This window comes from Micropterus salmoides, unplaced genomic scaffold, assembly GCF_014851395.1.
Source record: "Micropterus salmoides isolate LMB-PRFRI ecotype aquatic unplaced genomic scaffold, ASM1485139v1 Ms_hic_scaffold_13, whole genome shotgun sequence".
In the NCBI taxonomy this organism is placed as follows: Eukaryota; Metazoa; Chordata; class Actinopteri; order Centrarchiformes; family Centrarchidae; genus Micropterus; species Micropterus salmoides.
The window spans coordinates 17,073,700-17,100,318 of NW_024040374.1; the positions used below are offsets into that span (position 1 = coordinate 17,073,700).

Consider the following 26,619-nt stretch of genomic DNA (forward strand, 5'->3'; position numbering starts at 1 on the left):
GGAAAGCCACTAATGACAGCAGACAATAAAAAACCGGCCACTACTGTAGCGTCTTCCCAGCCAGAATGACAATAACGCAGGAACCCGACAGCCCTGCTCTGAGTAAGGTCTAACAGAGGGATTGAACAGCCACAACCACAGCACCTGAAAATAGAGCTTTGTCTGGGAATAGACTGTTATTAGGTTGTCTAAACACAGGGTCAATAACACTGTTGTTGCACCTCCTAGACACTAAGGAATGGCGAGGGTGCTAGCTAATTGGGTGGTCAGGATTATTTTGACAAGCAGTGAATAGAAATCTAAATAATGAGGCAGAATTACACGGTACACACGTATGTGGTAGTTGTTGAATAAAAAAAGAAAAATCCTTGTAAATAGAAATTTGCTCGAATGGGAAACATCCATCGCATGCTTGACTTTCACCTAAACAGCAATGATCCAAATATGCAGCAAACAAAAAAGTTTGTGTTAGTCCCTGCAAAAAATTCAAGACAATGAATACGCAGATTCAAGACTTTTTATTACTAAACTCTCTCTAAGGCAGCAGTTTGTGTCCACAGGTCGTTCTAACATCTCGCAGTGAATAAAATAAAACGGTACAAAAATCTGTTTTGTTGTGTGCTACAAATGTCATTAGACAGCTCTTGGAAAAATAAAAGTTCACAGACAATAATAATAATAATAAGCATTATAAACATTCATTTTCCCCTTCAAGTATGCTACTATCCAAAGTGACTAGTGTAAAATTGGCAGAGGAAATAAAATATGTTCATGATTATTTACACATTACAGGTCCAATACGTGTGTAAGAGTGCGTGTATAAAGGACACAACTGGAAACAAGTCGGTTAGAAATGTTTCTGCTGTGTTTTTGGTGGCAACCGTACACACACTTGTACACACACACACACACACACACAGAGTTATGTGACTGACTGGCTTCAAAGTTTTCAAGCAGAGCAAAAGAAGTTAAGCATTTCAGTACAGCAAAAGAACATTTAAGACTTGAGTTGATCCAAACAGTGGCACAAACAGTCAGCATCCATATCTTCTGTTGAGGTTTACTAAAAGTCTTCTACCTGGAGCAGCAATAAAATGCCCTTACACCAGTTGTCTTGTTGCCTAAACATCTCTCATTCAGTATTAAAGGAAATAAAGGAAAATGGACAGATGTGGAAATGTCTTGAACAGTTAAGCATGAAAGGTCACTCTTCACCTTGGGAATACTAGTTTGAAGTAGTTAGACAAAAAACATCTCAACTTGAGCTTCACTTACAGGCTTTTTCCGAAGCTTTTAACCGCATCACATGGTCTTCACTCACTGTCTTGATTTTATCTGTATCACTCCGAAGACTTCTTGTCCGTGTTGGACTTGAAGTGATGCACTGGCTTAACTATGCAGATGAAGACCATGTAGGGGGGGTGGGATTGTTTTGTCAAAGTCTGGAAAAATGTGTTTTTTAGGGTTCCTCCAAATAAAAACCAAGTATGTTTACATGCACATTAATACTTCATAGCCGTTTGTAGATACAATATAGATACAATATCTTCTCAGCATATCTGACAATGAAACATTCAGACGCTTTAGTTGGGTTGTGCCACTATAAGCCAGAATACCAGAATAACTTCAACTTACCATTTGAGTTATTGTTTGTGTGCACTCTGTATTCAAGATGACCGTATCTGTATAAAGAGATCTGGACGTGAGGAAGCAAAAAACAAACACCAAATCCAAAACATGATATGAGCTGGACTACAATGTGCTGTAAACACACTTGTTATGGACACTCCCTGGAAGATTTTTTACAAGTAATAACACCTTGTGGACGACCACAGAACCAGCACAGTGTCATTTATCCTTCATATAAGAGGCACAGACAGGAACCCAGTCAGCTGAATGAGTCTTTGGTTTAACTGAAACAAGCAGATGATTTAGTTTGCTGCTACATAATCTTGGTGAAGATGAATCGCAGGAGAAAGACAGTCACACAGTGCACCTCGGCTTCAATGCTACAACATCAACACACAGATTAAATATGCACACCTTCATTTTTAGTTCATTTAAACAACAGCGATCACTGACAGCGTTTTCATTAAACTGCCACAAGTCTATCCAAGTGAGGCGTACCTTATCGTACATACACACCCAGGTGTGTATTTTAAGTGTATATACACATCCGCACAAACAGACTTTTGGCTGACTTTTGCATTTTGATTCATGTCAAATATCTCTTTTCTTAATACAATGTGTAAGAGGGCAGCCGGTGCAGAGGAGATCACATACAGTATGTACAACAATATACATAAACACTCCAGCTGAAGCGATCAATAGCTTCAGAGACAAACTTATTTGGACAAGGACAAAAAGCTCTTCTGTCATTTTTTTCCCTCCAGAGACACAAAACACACAAATGTGTCGACTACTTCATGATTTTAAAAAAGTTCTCACCTACATACGTAGAAAAAAAATGAGATCTCCATATTTCTTTTATAACAGCTGATCGTGGTCCTGATCTTTTTTTGCTGCAGGACCACTGCACCCGTCACAGTACCACTGTTCTGTCAGGCACAGAGATTAAAGACCCAGCTAATGAATTGTCATCAGCAATCAATAAAACAGGCCGCCAATGAGACCTCAGGGTCTCAATTAAAACTGACATCTCAAAGATATACGGGTGTAGCTAAAATGAACCCATCCTGACGAGTCAGCAAAATGAGGTTCAGAGACACAAGCATTAAAAAAAACACGACTCATCAATCAAATCAACTTTTCATTTCCTGACTTGAACTGGGGAATCCATACACTGCACACTCCTGGCCACATTTGTCCTATGAGTCTGTGGAAGACTCAGTGCATGTATATACTGTATGAGTAGTTAAGGGGGAAGAATGATTTAAAATTATTTAATGCACCAAAGGAGTGAAGATATTTCTGAATGAACCGTTTCAACACCGTTTCCCATTATTCACATTTAGGCCTTGGTTTCAGTGTTATCTGTATAATCACGGTTTACATTTGGGAATAACACCCTAGCTTTTATTCTACTGAACTGACCAGTGCAAAATCATCAATCAGTTTCCTATTAGTATGATTATGGATTTATTTTTTTCAGTGCACATCAGCTCTATATAAAATTGTTTTGATTATTACTGATGTTCTCTAGAGTTACTCTTTTCTCTGCCGAAGCAGTTAAAGGTTAATTTTATCCTTAAAACAACACACAGCGTGAAGTGTCGTGGATTGTCCAGTACACTACAGTTCCACTAAAATGCCAACAGATGTTTCTCAGAAAAGGGTCTCTTAAAGAGAGCTGAAGAGAGACAAACTCAGTGAGGCCTTTTTTTTTTCGTCTATGGTGTCAACAGCAGCTCTACTGTTTTTGTTTGGAAAATACATCTTTTAACCTCTAAAGCGGTGGCTCTCAGAGTGGGGTATTTTGAAGTGTCAAAGTACATAGTAATAGAGCTCCTGCTAGGAAATGCAAGAAAATCCCTAAAGTAGACTAATCTCTCATAACTTCAAACTGTGCAGACATAATAAAGGCATCCCTGAGTCTGTCTCACTCTGCATGAGTTGGAAAAACAGTGGCTTTTGCCACAATCTGAACTCTCCCTTAATTGAAACGAAGCATTATTACACAATAGCCGGGGGGGTGGGGAAGGGGACTGTCTGTTTCTAATCTACTGACCAAAGTTAAGTTTCACAACCAGTGGCAACAGTAGAAGTGTATTCTACAATTCCAGCCGTCTGTCATAAGCATGGTTAAGAAGAAAACGAAAACAAAATGAAGTGATCCTTCACAATTTTGACAACAGAACAACCAAACAATACACATTTAGTCCATAAAAGTTCATTCATTAGTCTGGAATGGAGTATTTACACTGTGCAAATGAAACACAAAGTAGAGAGTGTTTACGTATTAAGACTTGGATCACTTCTGAGTTCCTGTTGAATCACTTCTTGTGGTTGCAGGTCCAGTACAAGCAGATGGTTAAGGCCAGGGCTCCATCACTTTCACTTTCATGCTTCACTAACCAGCCTGATTGGAGTCTCCTGAAAAGCACCGGACCGTTCTTCTTTCGCATTGTTCCTTTCAGACAACTCCCCTTCGGCTCTCGCGGCTAATGTCTTTGGATTGGTATTCAAACTTCATTTTAAACCTTTTCACTCACGTTACATTGTTTCTTCAAAAGTTTCCTCTTTATACCCATCACCTCTTGAGTTAAGAAATGAAACTAAAATTTAAATAAAGAGAAACTGTGGCAGCTTAAAAACAAAAATGGGTTAGCAGTGTTTAAATAGAAATGTCATCTTTCTTGAATATTTTTCTTTCCTCATGGTTCCACTGAAGTGCTGGAAGTCTCTGCTCTCTGCATAGGCTTGCTGCAACTTCGTACAGATTTTTCCACTATCTTCCCTTATGAAGCCTTAAAAAACACTACATCCGCCCACACTAAACATACCATCAACATTACATTATCGCATGTAAGTGGCTCCTTGGAATGGGGTTGATTTGGGACCAACAACCATCCCATCATTCTTTTCCTTTTTGTTTTTGTAGTTGATCTGAGGGCAGCAGTCTGGAGTTTAGAAGAAGATGACATCCTCTTTATTGAGGTCTTCTGTGCTGGTCTTGTAGGGTGGCGGCATGCTGTGGCTGTGGGTTAGCCCGTGAACATTTACCTGGACATGGGCCGGGGTGTTCGAACCGAGGCTCTGCGGCTGCAGATGGGACTGGAACTGGAGGGAGCCGGTGCTCTGCGAGTGGGGAGGGATGGTGGGAGGCTGCATGGATGACTGACGATGGGACTGTGCAGGAGGCACAGGGGGCTTCTGAACATTTGGAGGGTGAGAGGTGCTGATAGAGGAGGTGGACTGGGTGTCTGATCCAGCGTTGTCTGGAGGACTGAGTTGATCTGTCAGAGACAGACAATAAAGGCTATTAGAGAACAAAAGATTACAACACAAATAGCATATGAACTAGTGGCAGATAATTCATTTGTACCTGTTTAATACAGCTGGGTTTACTCAGCCTAACTGTAATCTATCTCAGTTTTTTTTGGCAGTGGTAACTGGGAGGGCACGGGATTAAAGTGTTAACATGTCTGTGTCAACAGTACAGCCTGCCATTAATCACAACGCAGCATTGGAAATTGATAGGTGTTTACTCAGGGTGAGGCTGGGCATGAAGGTAAGCATTAGAGAGGAACGTGATCAGGCGGGGTCCGGTTTGCCCAGATGGAGAATGTGTATGTCTCATGTCTGTGTCTGTGAGAACCAAGTTTAATAATGCAGAAGGCAAACACAGATGAGAGGAGATTGTGTTTAGGTTTGTCCTTATGGAGCATAGGAGGAAGCCTGTGTGTGCGCGTGCGCACGCTCATGAACAGCTTGTGGTTATGAAGGTACCTGTGTGGTGATGCAGGGAATGAGGCTGAGGAGGGGCTGACAGCGGGAGATGCTGGTGGGGGCTGATGGAGCGCTTGGCTTTCAGGGCGTTGTCGTCTCGGGCAGACAGCTTCATTGGCAGCATCTGCTTCATATCCAGTGAGGCTGAGAGGGGGAGGAGGAGAGATCAAAAAAAAAAAAAAAAAAAAAACAGGAGACACACAGAGACAGAGGGTGATTTAATTGTAAAATTAGATTGCATTGGTAAACTAGAGCATCCTAGCCTCTCTCAGGCCACAATCTGATATATTGGAGGGCTGACCCAATTTAGACAACTAATGTGATCCTAATGAGCTACTTAAGTCATGCTGATCATGTCAGACACAGATGGCGCATATATCAATGACAATGGGCAAGAAAAATCCATTTTAAAATAGAAAATTCTGCACTGTTATATATCATATGCAGGAGAAGGAGAAAACCTCAGTGCTACACGCAAAACACGTTTGAAAAAGAGTTTACTTTTATGATACTTGAATGTTAGTGTGAGTTGGCATCTGATGGAATAGAAGCAGCTGCTTTTTAAAAGAAAACGTAGACATCAAATCACCCGTTGAGTGGCAGACTCGTAGAAGCACCTTCTCTATTTACTGTCTCACTCTTTCCCTTTGTTTCCTGTGTCAGTATACATACTGAGGATGGTGCTACCCCCCATATCAACTATTGATGCACACTTTACGTGACATCTCAGTAGTATTTCCATGATACTGCCATACGCACACACTTATGCATGTAAAAAAAAAAACCCTCATCATTTGCAATTGAGAAAGACCGCACTCCAGTTGAAACGATAAGTTGATTAATCCATCAACAGAAAAATACTTTGCTTGAAGATTTTGAGTGAAAAGAGCATATCGCTAATAGGGTGCCCCTCAATGTAATGGCCAATTTTTTTTTCAGCATTTTCCAGGTCCCACACCCTCATTCTGTTCCTTTTATGATGCATAGTAACTGTGAGAAGTGTCATTCAGATATATTAATATTTACTGTTAGCTCAATGGGCTCAATGTTTTTATATTTACTTTCATTGCGATAAAATGTTCTTTAATTCAAAATTTCTCTACCAAAGTAAATTAAACCTTGAGTCATCATTTAACTGCTCTTTTTCATATTCTGATGTGTGTTATTATTTGGTTTAAATATTATGTAATCAGAATAATATTTTTGGGTTAGCACTATTGCAGGCGTAGTCAGTAGTATAGTTAACTCTGTGCAGGGTTGCGAAGGGGCTGAAGCCAATCCCAGCTGTCATTGGTAACCCTGGACTGCCCGTTCATCACAGAGCTAACTCGTAGAGACAAACAAGTCATATACACGTTCACACCTAAGGGCAAAGAGTCACCAATTAACCTATGCATGTCTTTGGACAGTGGGAGTAAGCAGGAGAACATGAAAAGAACCCACTCAGACACGGGGAGAACATGCAAACTCCACAAAGAAAGGCCTGTATCCACAGAACCTCTTGTGTGAGGTGACAGTGCTAACCACTGCATCACCATGTCGCATCTGTGTGTCATGTTACATTTACATTTATTCATTTAGCTGACGCTTTTATCCAAAGCGACTTACAATTGCTATACATGTCAGAGGTCGCACGCCTCTGGAGCAACTAGGGGTCAAGTGTCTTGCTCAGGGACACATGGTGGATGTCTCACAGTGGGAATCGAACCCAGGTCTCCCACATGTTAATCTTAATTATTCAAATTTTTAGCACCACCTACCAGTTATTTTCTGGTACAGTAAAGAAGGACACTTCAAGAGAGGTCACTTAACAAGAGCTTCTTCTGCAGCTGGCCCTTCTATTTGTTGGAGCGCAGTGCGGACGTACACACACTGTCACATATGGTAAATAGGCTGTATTTGCATAGCATCTTTCTAGTCTTTCCGACCACTCAAAGTGCTTTACACTACATCACATTCACCCACCTATGAGCAGAGACCCAAATGCTCATCAGAAACAGAAATTAACTCATTCACACACTGATGGCACAGCCACCAGGAGAAATTTCAGGTACCGAACCTTCCTTTAAGGGGACGACCGTTCTACCCTGAGTCAAAGCTGCCCACTTATCCCACTTCAGCACTTCCATAATTAAGGTCTATCTGAAAGTCTATCTGGTTTACATGTGCATGTGTTTCGTCCACTTCATAGAAATCTGCAGCTACTCTGTGAGCTGGAGAGCTAGCCTACAACAAAGCACATGTAGCTGTTTTTTAAGTTGCAATACAGTCATTCTCTGGACACTTATGAATACTTAAGTGTTTATTATTAACTTATGAAGTAACTGTCAGCAGCTATGTGTCTTCTTTTTCAGGAGTTTTACATTATTCTAACTTGTGATATTAAAGTTAATATTACATGATAAAATTGGAAAATTTTGAATATTGGAAACCTTTGTCAGTGTTGACCTACCAGTAAATATTATTAGAAAACATTCAAATTTTGTCTACTTAGTTTTTCGCGGATATGATTTTACTATTTGTAGTAACTTAGCTTGTTTTTATTTCACCGTTTTAATTATAGTTCGTGGTGAGGGAGAGAGAGAGAGGAGATAACACAGACAGGACTTTACGGAAATATATTAATTAACTCAACAGCTATATCGGTATAAACGGTATTGTCTATTTTTATATCTCTTTTGAAATTATAATCGGTATACCTCGTTATACCGATATACCGCCAGCTGTAGATATGATACTACACTATGTTTTTATCACCCTATTCACCCTATAGTGAATGCAGGATGTGAGAGCAGTGTACTGTTAAGATTGCACATTATACTTTGAGGTTTAACACAGCATAATGTGTGGATTTGTTGATTTTCCTAGTCCTACATTGCAGTAAATTAGGTTTTAGACTGCTGATGTTGTCATCTTTAGGTGCTGAAAAAAAAGTGCAATGCTTTAGACACCAAATGATTACTTGCAAGAATAATCAGCAGATTAATCGAAAATGAAAGTACTTGTTAGTTGCAGCCCTAGAATGCACACCTTTGAATACATATATTACTGTTTATGATGCAGACTCCACATAGTGAAGTGAGTGCACTTTAATTAATTTGAGTTGATTCTTATCGTCAGGAAATGTTTATACATGGAGACAGAGAGTGTGACCCAAAACAAGTATGGACATGGATATGGATATGAAGGCAGCCACTCAAATCACGTCACACCTCATATTTGGTACCTTGTTAAAGAGCAAGTCAAAATCCACAAGCACGTCAGGGTTCAGTGTTTTGCTCAGACCTTGTGACAGACTTATGTGGATTCGACCTGTGACCACTTGGTATCCAGATAGTCTCTCTAACCGCTGAGCCACCATGACCCATGCAGATTATGTGAAACTCAATATTTGAGGTCTAACTCCTTACCAGTGCTGTCAGCGCGATGTGAGGCTTTGCCAACCTTGCCTCCTTTCCCTTTGCCACTGCTGAAGGCGGCCAGCTTGGTGGGGATCTGTTGCTGCACCCCCACCGGTTTGTGCAGCTGGTTGGTGGTGCTGAAGAGATGAAGCGGCACCTCAGTCTTCAGCGGTAGGGTGGAAGAGCTCCCCTCCCTTCGCAACATCATTTCAGTGCGCTCCGGATAGTCGGCCGGTGCAACAGACAGGCTGGAGCGCACCAGGGGCTTCTGAGGCAGGGGCAGGTCAGGGACGCCAGTGGTGGTGGCAAGTCCAGAGGACATGAGGAGATCCCCATTCAGGCTGCCAGAGAGAGGAGCCACCTGGAGGAGAAGACGACTGTGCGTTATTTGCTGGACGGTGACTGAAGTCTTCTTCAGTTGTTGAAAACATCATCATATAAGACTTCAAAATCAGTATTCAAGATCACAAAGTACGGCTACCCAACTCTGCACTGTAATTATCCATATTAGTGGTCAGATTCAGTTTGGAATCTGACTTGTGGAACTTGTCATGTTTGCGCGCGCGCGCGCGCACACACACACACACACACACACACACAGCGGGCACAATTGAGAAGAAAAAAAAAGCTGCGTACAGAACACACACACACACACACACACACACACACACACACGCACACACTAAATCTTGCCATTACAGACAGACAATCTGTTGAGGAGAAGGGTATTTATGGTCTAAAGAGGGAATCAGCAACACATGGGACTCTTTGTGCTGAGCACACAGTTTGGTAAATTTGGTAACAGGCTTTTGATGTGTTCCAAAAGGCTCAAGGACAATGCGCGCACACACACACACACAAAATGAGAAACATAAAACCCTTAATAGTCCCTGTGCACATAAAAGGCGTGTCTAACAAAACAGACAGGGCTGTTAGACAAGCAAGAAGAACAAGAAAATGGCTCTCATGACATCAGTGGATAAAAGACACTGGCTGCATTGTCCAATTAATTTCTGGGCTGAAGGAAATATGATTCACACACTGAGTCAACATTATCGTCCAATCTGCATTCAATGAGGCTGACCGGGAGGATTTCTGCAACAATGGTGTGGTGTAGTGTTTGTGTGCGTTAGTAATCCCACAACTGCTATAAAAAGCATCACAGTGCTTTATAGTAAGACATACAAGACAAGTTTAAGCCCTACATTGTGGCCCACTGTGTTGCAGAAGGGTATTTATCACACGTTAAATGAAAAAGCCACAACATAAAATATAATCAGAATCAGCTTTGCATCTACATAAAGCAACATAAGAGTATTGATGCTTTGGCTGTTTCAAGCCTAGAGACTGATCTTAAAGGAGACTTGTTATACTTTTCCACATTTTATGACTTATCTACAATGTTAAAATGTTGGATGTTCATGTTAAACATGGACAAAGCTTCAAAAAATGAGGTTAAAATATTTATAAGAAATCACTGTGAGCAAAAACGTCAGGTTTCCTCCTGTTCTGAATGCCCTGTTTTGAACTGCTTTTTCTACCAACAGCTCCGTTCTACTTAATACCTAGCCAGACTGAGCTGGTGTTCCATATATGGTCATGTGCTCCCACACTAATGGCATGGCAACGCTCAGTCTGCCTGTTCTTCCCAGCAACAACAACAGCCTGGTAACATGCTTCAAGTCTTGGCCAATCAGAAAGCAGTGGGCTTTGTGAGGGGAGGCCTTAAAGTGACAGGAGCATCTACAGCTTGTTCAGACAGAGGCTGAAATTAAGGCCTACATGAAGAATCAGTATAAGAAAAAAAAATTTTTTTGAACTTTGAATCATGCAAAGCTGCTATACAGGAGTCACAGAACCACAATATAGTACTGGAAAAACATTATAATAGGTCTCCTTTAATTGACAGGAAATCCTCCTTACGCCCAAAGATGGATTGCTGAAAATGTCTTAGTCGTACAGATAGAAAAAGAAATAAATGTGGATTATAAGGCAGCTTTTTGTTTACATACATGCTCCTGTTTAAGAGCAATGACTCCGCTATCTATACAATGATTCAGAGTCAGGTATGAAAAGGGGTTTTAAGCTTTTTTTAAGACCAAATATTTGCTACATTAAAACTCAGCAATAGCTAAATATTTAAAAAAAAAATTTATTAGACCAGTTTCACAAATAGGAACATTTCAAAAAGATGTTCCTCATTTCTTTGAATTTGAATCCTAGCAGCACTGAAAAGCCTCCACGTGTATCTACGAAAAAGACACGAGGATGAATAATAATACGTTCATTATGAGAATCAGATATAGATGGTGCATAGCAGGTAACTCAAGTAAAAGATTTCCAATAAACAACTAGTGGTTATTATTGGGAAATGACTGTACGGACTGGTAAAACTACATTTAATCAATTAGTATGTCACGTTGATTGGTTAAATGGGAAATAGGCTGTACTTGTATAGCACCTTCCTAGTCTTCCCGACCACTCAAATTGCTTTAACACTACGTCAGATTCACTCCATTCACACACCGATGGAACAGCTATCGGGAGCAATATGGGGTTGACACAACTTGCCTATATCCAATATTTAAAAAAAGGCAGTAAGCTTAAACCTTACTTTTAACTATAGTGTGTCTTTAACTTAAACTGTTTGGTATGCAGCCCACATGCTACATGATTGATGATGATGCAGAATACTTCCTGAACACGATGGCTGTGTTTTACAAGGCATGAAGGGCAGACTCACGGCTGTGTGTGTGTGTGTGTGTGTGTGTGTGTGTGTGTGTGTGTGTGTGTGTGTGTGTGTGTAGAAACTGTAGCTTCCCCCAGTTATAACAGCAGAGCATTGCGGGACGGCCCGAGGCAGAGAGGGGCCCTGCAGTGGGGAAAGTCTCCATACCTCCTTCCCTAAATGCCCCTTTCTTCACCCTTCATAATTCTTCCTCTTTCAGCACTCACTCATCTTCACACACAGATGTTCCATTGTTCTGACAATAAGGTGATCGGTTTTAAGCGGTACAAACAGCAGGTTTCCAGGGCAGTAAACCGTGCGGAAGCTGCAGAGCACAAACAGCCCTGACTGACTGCACATAAACAATTAGCACTGGCTGCCTTCCAGAGGCTTCTGTTAATGACAGACTTGGACTAGCTAATTATACAGCCAGGTTCATCTCATCCTCAAAACTGCCTGGATACTCCCATATCATACATATCTCCACTAACATGGCACAATGTGTTGCCTTGTACACAACGGACACCAGTGGGAAGGAGATACTGGTCGTTGAATCTTACCTGGACTAGATGATGTGTGGAACAGTAACATGTGAAATATTGAGTTTCTATGGGCCACGTGTAGCTCTGATCTGTGGTGAATTCACGAGATTAGCAAACACTGCATGCTTAAACCAGTCTAATCCAAAATCAAATTGTGTCTAAGTAATTCATACTGTTTATAAATGTGATGATCACGCAGAGTAAATACTATTATATATATTTTTTTAATAGAGTTTGGTGATGAGAAATGACTCAGCTGTCTGCACAATGAAAGTGTCAAATAAAATAATAAAGTGTCAAATCTTCCAGGGCTAAACATCACATTAGAGAAGAAACAATTGGTCAATTGACAACTGTTTTAATAATTAATCTCCATGAATAAATCAAAAACTTCAATCATTCGGATTCCATCTTTTCTGATGTGAAGATAATTTGCCTTTATCTGTTTGATATCATTTTGAATGGAATATCTTTAGGTTTTGAATTGTTAAATTGGTAAAACAAGACATCTGAAGTCACATGGACTCTGGGGAGCTGTGACAGACATTTTTCACTGTTTCTGACCTTTTATAGACTTAGAGATGCAAAGATTAATGGAGTAGCCTTTTGACCGATAATTAATCAGCAACTTTAATAATGTCAATAATCATTTTCCAAGCAGAAATACCAAAAATTGGTTGGTTTCAGATTCCTAAAAAAAAAGAATTCGCTGCTTTTTGCTGCTTTAAATAGTTGATCTGCAGATCAATCGACAATGAAAACAACAGTAAGTTGAAGCCCTAAATCACATCACCCACATTTCAAGAATCAGTGGGTGGAAACAAGCACAGAAATGCAACTACTTTTTTCTTTCATAGAACTATAAATTACTTGGTAATATTTGATTTGAAGGAAGCTACAGAATAGCACTGCTCACAGTGTGCAGCAAACAGGTGGAATAGCTTCAGTGACAGATGGCGTAGAATATTTGCCCTCGAGCTCGGTGTTCTGTCTTAGCTTCGCAAAGCAAATACTGCCTGCTGATTATAGAAGAAGCGAGTCACAGGCATCTAGGTGTGTGTGAACATGGTGAGTGTGTTTATGGGTAAAGAGTTACTCACTGGGGGGTTTACAGTCTTACCCATGTTTTAGCAATGTTTCTGTAGTTACTCACTTCAGGTGGCAATTCAGGTTTACAGTTTTCTGCTCTTTTGCAAAAAGCAGTTAAATTGACAATTCGCCTAAAGACATGTCAAAAAAATTCTGAATGAAAAGCAATGGTTATTAATTGATGCATTTCCCCCTCAACACTTTCCCAGAAGTTCAGGGATTTAACCTTCGATCTCTTAGTCATGAGCCCGGCTGCTACACTGCAAAAACTGAGCTCTCAAAAACAAGGGGAAAAAAAAGCAATAAAATGGGGGAAATATTACTTAAAATGACCAAAAATATCTGCCAACAGAACAAGAATATTTAACTTGCTACTTAAGGACAAAAAAACTTGAAACAAGTGAAATTCTCTAACATAAAAGCCGCCTGGTAAGAAGGAATATCTTGACAAAAAAACAAGCATATTTTGCCTTCAATTAAGATAATTAATCTCACTTAGATTTTAGTTTTTGCAGTTTACCCTTTAGGTTTCTTTCCATCATATACAGTTTGTTTTATTCTTTTTTTCTGTTGACTGTTCTCTGGCAGTATTGTGCAGGCTATTTCTCTTGACTGTTTACAGTCAATCAAATACCCAAAACTCCAGCTGTAACCTTTGTAATGAACACGCTTTATGACTAGTATGCATATACACAACGACTGAGCAGTCATACCCAAGGCTCCGTCCTGGTGCAGAGCCATTTAAAAGCCTGAGCCCGATGCGTTCCTTCTCCAGGGGCCAACTGTGATCAGATGAGATAGCACATGAAAGAGAAGCTCCTCTGAAGCCGCAACTAGCACCGTTCATGCGTAAACACTCACAAAAAAACATGCAGAGGTATGTCTTTCTTTTTTCTTTTTAATGGAGCTAATCATAGCTTTATGGGTTTGCTGATGAGTCTTAATGTTGGATGGTGGTGATTAAATGTCTGTTGATATCGGGCTCAGAGCCTGGAACAGATCCTGAGGTCCCAGCTGATGAAAAGACCATTTGATGTGTTTGACTCAGAGGGGGAACAAACCACTTCCAAATCTCCCATAACCGCAGCCAAGAAAGCCTCATAGCAGAGCCAACAGTATAGGACTGCAACTCATACATCTGCATGTGTACAAACACACAACATGCTACTTAGCTGGTCTAAAACAAATATTATGGGCCTGATTTAATGTGGTACTGAGAACTGACAGGGTCAAGATCTTACCTACTTCAGATCTTATCTTGCAGACCATGTAACAAAAACAGCAAACTTATTCGCCATCGCCGTTTCAGTGACGCCTCTGTAATTACTGGAGTCCCTGCATTACTCATCACAGCAGATTACTTCAATTCAGCCAGAGGCTCCTTTGCATAACAAGACCAGGGGCTGTGATTCTCCAAGAGTCCCTGTGAAGTGTTCTAGGTACAACTCACAAAGGCCTGCCTTCTTCTGCCAGTAACAAGATGATAAACGCAATCACTCATGTCAGCTGGTAGTGTTTGTGGACGTCTTGATTCCAGTTAATGCATGTCACTGAAAGGTCTTGTTACCACAAAAACTTTGGGATGGTAGATAATAAGCCAGATGCCAGAAAATGTTATGAGTATAGCGGTAGTAGGCTTATAAGAATAAAAATGTAGCACTGTAGCTTTTTTGGAGGGCTGGCAAGTCGGGACTTGAATGGATGGCACTGTGTCTCCCGTCAGTTACTCAGCTTGGTATGCAGGATGAAGAGGCTCTGGCCAATCAGACATAACTGTCAGGCGTCAAACAGGTAGGAATGTCAGACAGCATAGAGGGAGTAATTTCATAACTGGAGACAGCATCAATAAGAAAACACATTTGTAATGGGAGCATGTATCAGTACTGCACTGGTAGCCGATTGGTTTAACTTCTTGGAAAAGAGCAATCTGGTTTGTACACATGGGACACAAGACACTGACTCATCAAGCTGAAGCGTTTCTTTCTTATACATGGGAGCATTAGTCAGCGTGAACAATCCTGTCACACCCGTTTTACAAGAATTCCCTAGAATCATGTGTGTGACTCAGGTAGTGCTCCTTGGATGGTGGATGGTGGAAGAGTCAAGTGTTAACAGAAACAATCCAGACTTGACAACAGGTGACAACCCACCTGATGAGGGTACTGTTCTAGTAGAGAAGAACACTTTAAGGTTTGTGGGTGTGATTTGATTATATCTACCATAAGATGATGATATCAAATTGTCAACTAGGCATAGGTGATTTGGCAATAAAATATTATCACAATTTTGACTATTTATTGACTTTTGTCAGGTCTTTAATTTTCTGTATTAACCAGAAACTTAAATTACTGGTGTTAGTCAATCCCAATTTCTTTTTGCTGATTTTCCAGAAATTGTTTTCCCATGATTTACTGTTAGAATTTACAGTTAAAGTTACATAAACTGTGATAGAGTTTTTAATCCATGTCGCCCACCTGAAGTAAGGACACCAAAACTGTCACGTTAGTCTGTATCATCTTGATGCGATAAGAGTTTAAGTCTGTATCAAGATGAAACTTCCCATGCTACAGTTACCCTGTTCTCAGCTTGTCACAGAGAATATCAATCAACCAAACTGGGCCTTTGAACACAATAAAGGTTGACATTAAGTAACTTTAGTGTAGCTCCCTCACAGATCTGTTAGCACCGGGAATGAAATTACAGTCAGTGGATCTTGCTCAAAGTCCTCTCCCATGAAACTCACAAACAATGGCCCACATTGTCTGCAAGGAGAGAATGAGGGATACAGGTAAGAAACACAGGGAGGAGGACAGAAAAAGAGGTAAAGAGAAAGACTGCTCCCTGCGTAGGTGGATTCCTGAGTTGGCTAGTTAGATATGTATTTATGTCTGTTTACCATTACAGCATCTATGAAACATGTGGGAGCTGAAACTGATGCTTCTTTTCTACAAATAATAAAGTTCCTTCAGTTCCTTGATCCATGTATTTGGCTCTTCAGTGTTTCAGATTCTTAAGTATCTTAGAAGGGGAAAAAAAGAGAGTCATGGTAGGGACAGGTTTGGAAAATTGGTGCAACAAAAAGCATGAGAGACGGGAAAGTGAGTAAGCATCACCAACAACATTTTTTAGGAATGCACTGAAATGAAAATTCTTGGCCAAAGCCGAATATAATGAAAAGATTTGCAGAATACCGAACACCAAACAAGTACATTCACATTTTTGGCAATTTTTTTTTACCATTGCATAAATAGTCAAAATGTGCTTTTTACTTACTGTTTCCCACAGGATTTGGAGAGACTATAGTGGGTGGTTCTGAGGCCCAAGAAGGTCCGGTAAAGTAAATTACATGTGTCCATTTACTTTTAATGTACACATGTAATATGTTTTATACTTTCTGTGAATATAATCCAATTAATCTCATTTCCATACTGTATAGACCCCTTATTTTGAAAACTGGACATTGTCACATGTGTATCCTTGCGCCAAATTCATCAAGTCTGACCCAATTTGTTAAATAATGTTGTATGTGGTTCTCGTATCATATATATCGTGTCAGCTCGCTCTGGTCCGTTTCAGTTACCATAAAGGCTCGAATACGTGTGCACTCCAAATTTAGGTGTGGCAAGCGTCTCAGAAACGGGTGACAGAAACACTCAAAGCGGGTCAGACCGTTTGTTGCCTTCTAAGAAGTCAGCCACAGATGGAGTGGATGTGCTAGGAGACAATTCAGCAGAACAGTGTCTGCAAACGGTGATTTTTGTGTCTTTCTCAGACACTTCCACACTGCCGACATGTTAACGTAATTGTTTGGTAAAATTCGTTCAGTATTTTGACTTCTTAGGCCGAATGCTGAAAGTTCTTTTTTGCCATTTTTGGCCGATTAATTTTGGTGGACCGAACATTCGGTGCATCCCTAACATTTTTCCTGGTATTAACTCTTCACCTCACTGTCACCCAGCACCTCACCCATGTCCTCCTTTGCCACTTTTACACACACGTGTATATTGCTATTTGTGTCGCAGGTTGAATGCCTCTGGAGCAACTAGGGGTTAAGTGTCTTGCTCAGGGCTCACACTGGTGTCTCACAGTGGATTCGAACCCGGGTCTCTCACATCAAAGGCATGTGACTGTATGCAATGACAAATGTGTGAACACATCCGTGTATGCAGACACACCAAGGTAGTATAAAGAGAACAGCGTTCGTGGCTGTTCTAAGAGTCCACATCCATTTTTGGACTACATCCATATTGTCTCTGCAAGAAGACCATATTTAATTTAGAAATTCCTCACCTCAATAGTCTTCCGTTTGATCTTCTTCTGGTGTTCCAGGCGTTCCTTTTCTTTCTCCACAGCTCTGGTGGACTCTCTCAGCCTCTCCAGGTCCTGCTGGTACGTCTCCCTCTGACTCTCCAGCTCCTTCCTCTCTTCTGCCAGTTGCTCCTGCATCAAAAGAATGAGCATTGTTTCAAGTTGCAAAGTATGTGTGCAATATTGACATTTTTAAAATATATCCTATATGGTTTTTTTTGTCTTTGTTTAAACCACACTGAACTGAGACATGGACTTGGAAAGAACTACAAAAAGTTTCTAAAACAATTAGATTGTACAGGTCATACCAACTGGTAGACTTTGGGAACAGTTTATTTTTGAGCTGCAAGGTCATGATATTCTGCCTTTCGCACATATCTTTTGCCATTAAAATCTGTTCCACAGCCCTCAGGTAGGACAAAGCACTTCACCTCCAGCCGTCTGCACTCCTCCTCCCTCTGTCGGAGCCTGGCCTCTGTAGCCTCGACTTGCTGGCGGTGCCTCTCCCTCTCCCTCTCCCAGCGCTGCTGCTCCTGCCGGTGCTGAGACTGCAGCTTGTGGAAGCTGGCCAGCTCTTCTCTCTGCAGGGCCAGAGTGCGCTGTTTCTCCTGCTCCAGGAGCACGTTCCCTCTGTGGCGGCCGGGCAGGGAGGCCCGCTCTGTCAATGAGGCCCGTTGGAGCTCAATCTGACTGTCCTGCTGTGATATGATGGCCTGAAGATGGAGACAGGAGAAAAATAACAGAAGGTCATTAGGTAACATATTTGAATTTTGTGACAATGTTTATTTACTATTACAGTGAAACACATTTCTTATAAAAGTTATCAAGTTTAAGTGAGCAAACACAAACATTAAATAAATTAAACAATTAATCTGCAAACATACAGAAAATGCACCATATTTCAATCACTGACCGCATTTCTTACCATTTTCATAAACACTGGATGGGATAGTATTACCTGCAGACTATAGAGCCTTTGGGAGAGCATCAGCACTCTGTCAAAGAACTAGGATAGAGACAACGGCAACGTTATTATAATGAAATAAACACCCAACAACACCAAAACAGTACAACATTTCATTGGATTGACAAACTTCTCTAGGGTACATCTTTTCAGTTCAGCGGGCATGGCTATGAATATCAAACCCAGCAGTGTTGTGTAGCACAAGGTGAAAGATGAGAGAAGGAGAGTTTACCTCAGCCTCGGGGAAGGAGCCAGACCAGATGTGGTTCCATCTGGCAGGAGAGCAGCAGCTCTCATCAACCTGAGCAACAACGGTCGGACACACAGCACGTCATATTAATAAAATAATATCACAAACACACTGCGAGTGCTGTTCAGTACTGCTATACAATTTATGCAATACAATATAGATGCTGTGAAAACAATTGGTATTTGTTGTAGTAGTATGTGAAAAAAAAAATTCTATGATACATAATTCAGAATTAACAGACACTATGCACGAATGATGCATTCATCATTTATGTCCATCCTACACACTAACATCCAAAAGAGATTCCACTGAGCTGCTGTTATTAGCCATAGTGGTGAAAAATATCAAGCTTTTACCATTCTGTATGGTAAGAAACCTGTTTTTACTGCCGTGATATGAGAGCTGAGCAGCATTAGAGATGAGTATGAGTATTAGGCAAACAGGCAAGTACAAACATACAGTTTAGTATATATAGACATACATAAATAATAATGTAATAATATATATATATATATATATATACACACACACACTTCATTTAAAATACATTTGTAGGACTACAAATTCTGCAAGGTCAGTATGAACCACAGTACTGTAAATCAGATATCCTCAGTAATAAGTCTTTTTTTTTTTATTTGCCTGTTCAAGGACCAGGACTTACTGGAAGGCAAATCACTGAGTATATTGTTTAATCAAGGCTTTATCTATTTATAAACAATGAAGTGACCTGTGAGAACAGCGTCACAGTAAACATAAGGACATGGAAACTTTCCAGATGACTTGGTCTGGTTATTACTATTTACAGGAAATAACACTGTGTCTAATCCCAAGATACAATGTATGTGTGAGTGTGTGTTGGGCCCCTACCGTCTGCTCCAGGGTGTGGCTGCCACAGAGGTCTTTGAGCTGAGGGTCAGAGCTGGCTCTCTGGCTTCTGTTTCTGGACTCAGCAGAAAAGTTCTTCTTCACACTGCCATCTGGCACAGAAACAATAACACACACACAGACACAGTGACAAACGTACACAAATAATTAAACCAAACAGATACATGGAAATACTAACAATCACTAAAACACAAATAGATGTAAAACCGCACAAAAGCTTTTTCATTTTTTTAGCTTGCTGGCGTTGTCAAACAGATTTTGTTATTAAAAACCATGCACAGAAATTCTATTAATAAAACAAATTCAACGAATCAATTCATAATTTATTAGTGGTGTCAATGCAACCGAAATATAACTGCAAATCCATCAGATAGTCGACTTCCTCAGGGCGGTGAGTGTGCTGGACTCACTCTTACTGATGGTGGGGCTGCTGTCATAGCCCCCAAAGGTATCCGCTCTCCTGGGCAGAATCCCAGAGCCGCACCCTTCCTCCAGCCGTGGCATCGGAGCCTCCTCCCTCACTCCGGACTGCAGTAGGTTCTGGAGGTTCTCCACTGAAGTGAAAGTGATAGCAAATGAAGGTTGAAACATGCAGTACATGAATATAAAATTGACAAAATGTATGTATAAAATTCACACAATGCCACAGTTCCATGCCTCTGTATCTAAAGTAGATTCACATATCACGCGGCCTTGTCCCCTACCCTCAGTGATTGCTCCTTTGAGCAGGGCCTCCCCCTGCTGGAGGTCTGAGGCGTCTCCTCGAAGCAAAAGTCTGGAATGTGATGCTTTGTCCTCTAGACCTGCCACAGACTCCGCCATGTCCGCAAACAGCTGCAGCTTCTCAGTGAGAGCCTGGACAACCATTGCATCCTTCTGGCTCAGCCGTTCTACAATGGAAAAACACAAAATGGAGTAAGAGAGGACTTCATTCCTTAAACAATGGAGAGGGGTGCAGGCTCTGTTACATGCTCACTTCTTATGCCTCAATACAGCAACAATTGTTCTTTAGCACACCCAAATATTCATAGATGTTTTAAACAGATTCTGCTACAAGGGATAAAATCTGTGTCCTAAAACAGTTGCGGTCTACTGAGAAGAGATGTTGAGAAAAAGGAGAAGTCAACAGTGATAAGGTAAACAATGATAAGGTTAATTTGATGTATGAGCACCTCCTTGTGGCCCACTTTATTACAGGGGATTTCTTAATGTATGTCATTGTTTACTTGATCTGCAGTTACCTTGAAATTCTTTGAACCTGAAAGCTCGTGTCTCTTCCTCCTCGCTGAACAGCCTCTCTTCTGTATGAGGACAACTACGAGGGGCAGGACAGAAGCCATTACAGGTGGGGAGACAGAGAAAGCAGACTGTGCAAGGACTCCAATTAATTTTCATTTTATTCCCCCCTGAAAAACATTCAAAATGTAACTAATGGTAATAAACGGCTGTGTATTTTCTCTCTCTGACAATGCAGCTACCTCTCAACAGCTTGCCGTATGTGTGCCATCCAACTGTTCCGCTCCTCCTTGGAGGTGGTGTGGATCTCGTACATTTCTGGCTCATTGGAGGAAGCACAGATGAGAAACATGGCTTTCTCCTCAGGGCCACTTCCCTGACAATCAGCTTCTGAAGAGAGATCACTGACGGCTTTTATCCTGGGTGGAGAACAATAAGGAGGAGGAAAGAGACATGAGGCGGTGCTCTTTGATAACTGGTACTTGAGGTAGTAAAAGTCGATGAGTGACAATGTCATACATCTGTCACAGACTAAATTATTCCAGCGCATTACTCTTTGATAAACATGTTTTTGTTAGATAGTGTCATAAAGTAGAATCGCTCACCACTGTAGCAAATACATATCTCTGATCCTTCTCTTGAATCAACAGCAACACGTCTGACAGGAGCACTGCAAGAATATCTGGAAGGACAAAAAGGACAAATCACACCTTTTGACTTCATGATAACAGACTAGACAAGTGAATTTTCTTTTTTGTGTGCATTTATTCATTCATTAGTATGTGCACACTACTAGATAGCAGATCAGAAAATTCTTTTCTCGTGCCTTTCAGCCGGCCAGAAGCAGCTTTCCAGTTGACTGTGCCCTCGTGCAGCAGCCGTCTCCTGCCCTGTGCCAGGTCCTCCCTGCGGAACACTCTGCCATCTTTGATTTTTCCCAGCGCCTTTGGCTCCATCTTGTTGTGTATGTCTCGGAGTCGAGAGTTCTTCTCGTGGAGATTAACAAGCGCGTCAACCTGAACGATGGTGTCTTGATCAGGCCCAGCGCCCGAGTCAGATCCTCATGCTCCTCTGTACCGCTAGAGCCAGTAAAGAAAAAAAAAAAAAAACTTTATAGATCCAGCAAAATGAAACTATAATGACTTATTTCTCACTAAACATCTGAGTGCACTCTCTTCAGTAGTAGCAGGAAAATGCTTGTGAAATGCTGGACCTTCAGTGTTGTGCAGAATGCGCTCCACTAGTACTGGGTACTTGGTAATGCGCTGTGTCACCAACAGAATACACTCAGTCACACCTAATCTCCGCACAATGGACAGGTTGTTGATTTTCTGAGAAGAAAAATATATTTAATTTAAGTTTCATCAGACTCCAGGTGGATTTAAGATTTAAGAGATTAAGAAGTAAATCTGATATCCACAATCAGAAGGCTGCTAATGTGTCTTACCCGTATGATGTTTTGGAACTTTTGTTGTTTTGCAGCTGCTCTTGTAGTAACGACAGCCTCAGTGTGTGACTGCAGAAAACTCCATAACTGTCCTTCATCCTCTTCCTATTTCACCCGAGAACTGGAGAACAAAAGAAAACGGTCACCCAGGCGGCTCACTTTTCTGTTTTTCAGTCTGTTTGTTTGCGACACAGTCTCTGCATGTCTTATCATAGATTGTGAGTGTGTAACTCCATTATGTGATGTATTCAAGAAATCAATGCGGAGCATTTGTACGGCGTGTATGTTCTTGTTTGGCATGCTAAGTATCGTCTCCCTACCTGCGTGATAAGAATGTCTGCCACCCTGTTGATAGTGTAGTTCCTGTCGCTGGGCGACACAAGGTTTTCTCGCCTCCGCTTTGAGCCGAGACAGGAAATGTGGTGAAGCTCGAGAAGGTTTTCCAAGCGGGGGGAACAGACAGTCCAGCTGCCGAGTCCATCTGGAGGTTCTCCTTTAGCTCCCGGACGTACACGCGCAGCATTATCTTCAGTGTTCGCACATGGTGCATCTCCGTCTGCATCAGCTCTGTGCATAGCGAATGCTAAATCAGTGGAGTACTCTTTTAAAAGAAGAATTCCTGTCCTGACTTATTTTTTTTTTTTTTTTATTCCCCCGCCTCACTGGTGAGCCAGGATGACATTTACCAAAACTATCCAATCAATGAGCTACGTGGTCAATCCACAGGATAGTGACTCCTTGATTGGACAGGTACAGGGTGAACATGATTTAAGAGATCACACTTACCATATATGACATCCTGTCTCTTCACCATTTCTTTGGAGTACGTCTTAACATAATGCTGGTCAACTGCCGAACTCCACGACTCTGCCTCCAGATCCGGGCATCAGACTCCAGATCAGCCCGCACGGCTGCATAGTGAGCATCTGAGGAGAGGAGCAGAGGCATCAAAAACTATGTTTCATTACACCGTTTTAATACAGGGTAATACAGGAATCTTGAAGTAAAATTCAATACCTTTATAAGACCTTTTCAAGACTTTTTCAACAGATCTTAAGACTGCCGCGCCACTTTGAGCTAACTGATTAAATCAGCCACACCCTTTAAAAGGGACATTTTTGAGTTTTTAACAGGAATTTAAATATATTTATAACATATTTATTGCCTATATGTCATCAGGTTGTAACGCCACCTAAAAATTAAGGCATTCACCAACTTTCTCAGTGCCATAACAGCCTGTATGGGCCAACAGTTTTCTATGTGAAGGACTGGTCAGATTTCCTACGAAAAAGCCACCGTCTACATAAGCTATGACGTTTATGTAAGCAACATTACATCAAACCATGTGAAACAGTGCAATTTTGTGTTTTAGTTGGTTTAAACTAGATAATGTGAGCTTGCCTGCAATGATACGTGGGTATATAGGTATATACAGGAATCTTGAAGTAAAATTCAATACCTTTATAAGACCTTTTCAAGACTTTTTCAACAGATCTTAAGACTGCCGCGCCACTTTGAGCTAACTGATTAAATCGGCCACACACCTTTAAAAGGGACATTTTTGAGTTTTTAAAAGGAATTTAAATATATTTATAACATATTTATTGCCTATATGTCATCAGGTTGTAACGCCACCTAAAAATTGAGGCATTCACCAACTTTCTCAGTTGCCTATAACAGCCTGTATGGGCCAACAGTTTTCTATGTGAAGGATGGTCAGATTTCCTGCGAAAAGCCACCGTCTTACATAAGCTATGACGTTTATGTAAGCAACATTACATCAAACCATGTGAAACAGTGCAATTTTGTGTTTAGTTGGTTTTAAACTAGATAATGTGAGCTTGCCTGCAATGATACGTGGGTATATAGGTATATCAGGAATCTTGAAGTAAAATTCAATACCTTTATAAGACCTTTTCAAGACTTTTTCAACAGATCTTAAGACTGCCGCGCCACTTGAGCTAACTGATTAAATCGGCCACACACCTTTAAAAGGGACATTTTTGAGTTTTAAAAGGAATTTAAATATATTATAACATATTTATTGCCTATATGTCATCAGGTTGTAACGCCACCTAAAAATTGAGGCATTCACCAACTTTCTCAGTGCCTATAACAGCCTGTATGGGCCAACAGTTTTCTATGTGAAGGACTGGTCAGATTTCCTGCGAAAAGCCACCGTCTTACATAAGCTATGACGTTTATGTAAGCAACATTACATCAAACCATGTGAAACAGTGCAATTTTGTGTTTTAGTTGGTTTAAACTAGATAATGTGAGCTTGCCTGCAATGATACGTGTGATAACTTAATTGACCACTTGATCAATACAACAAATTTTAAATAGGCCAGGAGGGAACAAAGATGAGAGAATAATTGAGTGATGAATAACGTAAGTAGTGTAGCGGTGTAGCACAGACACAACCTGGAGGAGGAACTAGTCTAAATGACTTTATTAGTATAGCCTAATATTATAACATTAAATTAAAAGTATATGTTAATGTAATAGTAAACTTTAAGTTTGATATTAATATATTCATTATGTTACTATATTCAATATAATTTCATATAATAGTATATAACTTACACTAGTTTAATATTAATTCAAATTACAGCTGTTTCAGTTGGGGTTGTTTTTATTCATTAACTTTGTGCAAGAAAAATGCTCTAGGACATGATAGTCTCCAACCTTGATTTTGGGCAGGCTACTAACTCGCCAATATCATAACCGTTTATGCAGAACAATGAGTTCAACATTTATAAAGTTTGTTGCAGCACCCTCTATCCAGGCTGTGACTGATCTGTTCACAAAGTGACACTGACGAGAGCATCGGCTTTATGAAAAGTTGAATGTGTTTTAATAAAAGGCACTGATTTAGCTAAATTGGCGGCTAACGTTAGCCAAACCCACACGCTCCTTTAATTTTCCCTGTTGTCTTCTGTCTTACCGATTCCGCTGCTGGCGGCGCATCTCGCTCTTGTTTCTCAGGAACGGGGCTGTTCAAAGTGGCCACAGAGCGACCGGCCAACCGGGTTAAGCCGTTACTCCTGATCGCCACTCCGACTATGTTTTGGACGATTAACATTGTGGGTCTGGCAGGGTGGGAAATTAGGGTCGGTTGTATACGTAAATCTTTTCCGGTTCGCATGGATCTATTTATTGGAGCTTTTAAGAGTGAAATAGGCGCTCGGAAGATCGCTGCACCTAACGTTACAGACAGGAATCACATAGTCGCCACTCACTGCCTGTCTAGGTGTTTTGGCTATGCATTATAAATAGTACGTTCATCTTTGGACAAACAGGATTTTCACATTGACTTAAATATCTACAAAATTTAATACCTTGTTAAATGGCGATTAAGACTTTTTAAGACCCGCGGACACCTGTAATACAAACGAAACATTATGGCACGCAACTGATCTTAGGGGCCCATGTCAGGAAGGTCAGAGGTAAAGGTCAACAGAATGGCTCCCCTGGAAGAACAGTCTGGATTGTGCAGCTGAAGCTCTGTCTCATCATCACTAAGATGACACCAACTCTCCAAATATCTCATGACCCAAAATGAAAAGATCTTGTTTCCTCAAAAAGGACAAAAGGTACCTCAAGTCCTAAGATGACTAACAGAATTCTCTATTTTACATAATTAAAAAATGATCAACAGTGATTTTCAAGAGATGATTCCAGAAGAAAAGGTCACTAATTACTTCTTGTGAAGCATCCGAGTTTAAAATAGTTCACTGCTGACTTAATGTCTCGCCTTTCTGTGTTTTGGCAGTGCTGAAAATGATAAATGGAGATAGTGACAAGGCCAGTAATCTGGTACTCAACAATACAATTTGTCCATACTGTCTTTGTTTTTCTGTGCGCACGAGATCAACTGTAATCCAGTCATGAGAGCAAAATGCACTGTACACCTCACAGAGTGCCCACCTACGGAAGGAGATTAAGCTCAGAGATGGTTGAGAAAAAAATAAAAAGAGATCTAGTCATTTTAATTGTTTTCTTAAACGTAGTACATGATAGGAACCAATGTCGTTCTCAGTACTTTTATTAAGGGCCATTCGTCCCCTTCTTCTGAGCGACAGAGAATGTCTCTGATAAAAAAAAGTCCTAAAACAGACAGCTGGGAGTAAAAGATGGCGCAGTAGTACTTTGTATGTGGCAAGTTAGTACCCAGTTTGCCTTTCTCCCACACATTACAGCTTAATGAGACAGGGTGAGGTAATCCCTGACTCCACAAACACACCTCCACTCTCTCCTCCCTGGATTTAAGAACACTCCTTGAATACAAACGGTCAGTCTTTACTCAGGCAAACGCATAGATTTGAGAGGACTGGGCGGGCTGAGAAAAAGGTATAGT

General features: G+C 40.8%; 1 pseudogene; it reads right to left on the minus strand.

Moving 5' to 3' along the window:
- Positions 1–499: 499 nt before the first annotated feature.
- The window catches only part of LOC119900688, a 50,069-nt pseudogene continuing 23,949 nt past the window's right edge, over positions 500–26,619 (minus strand).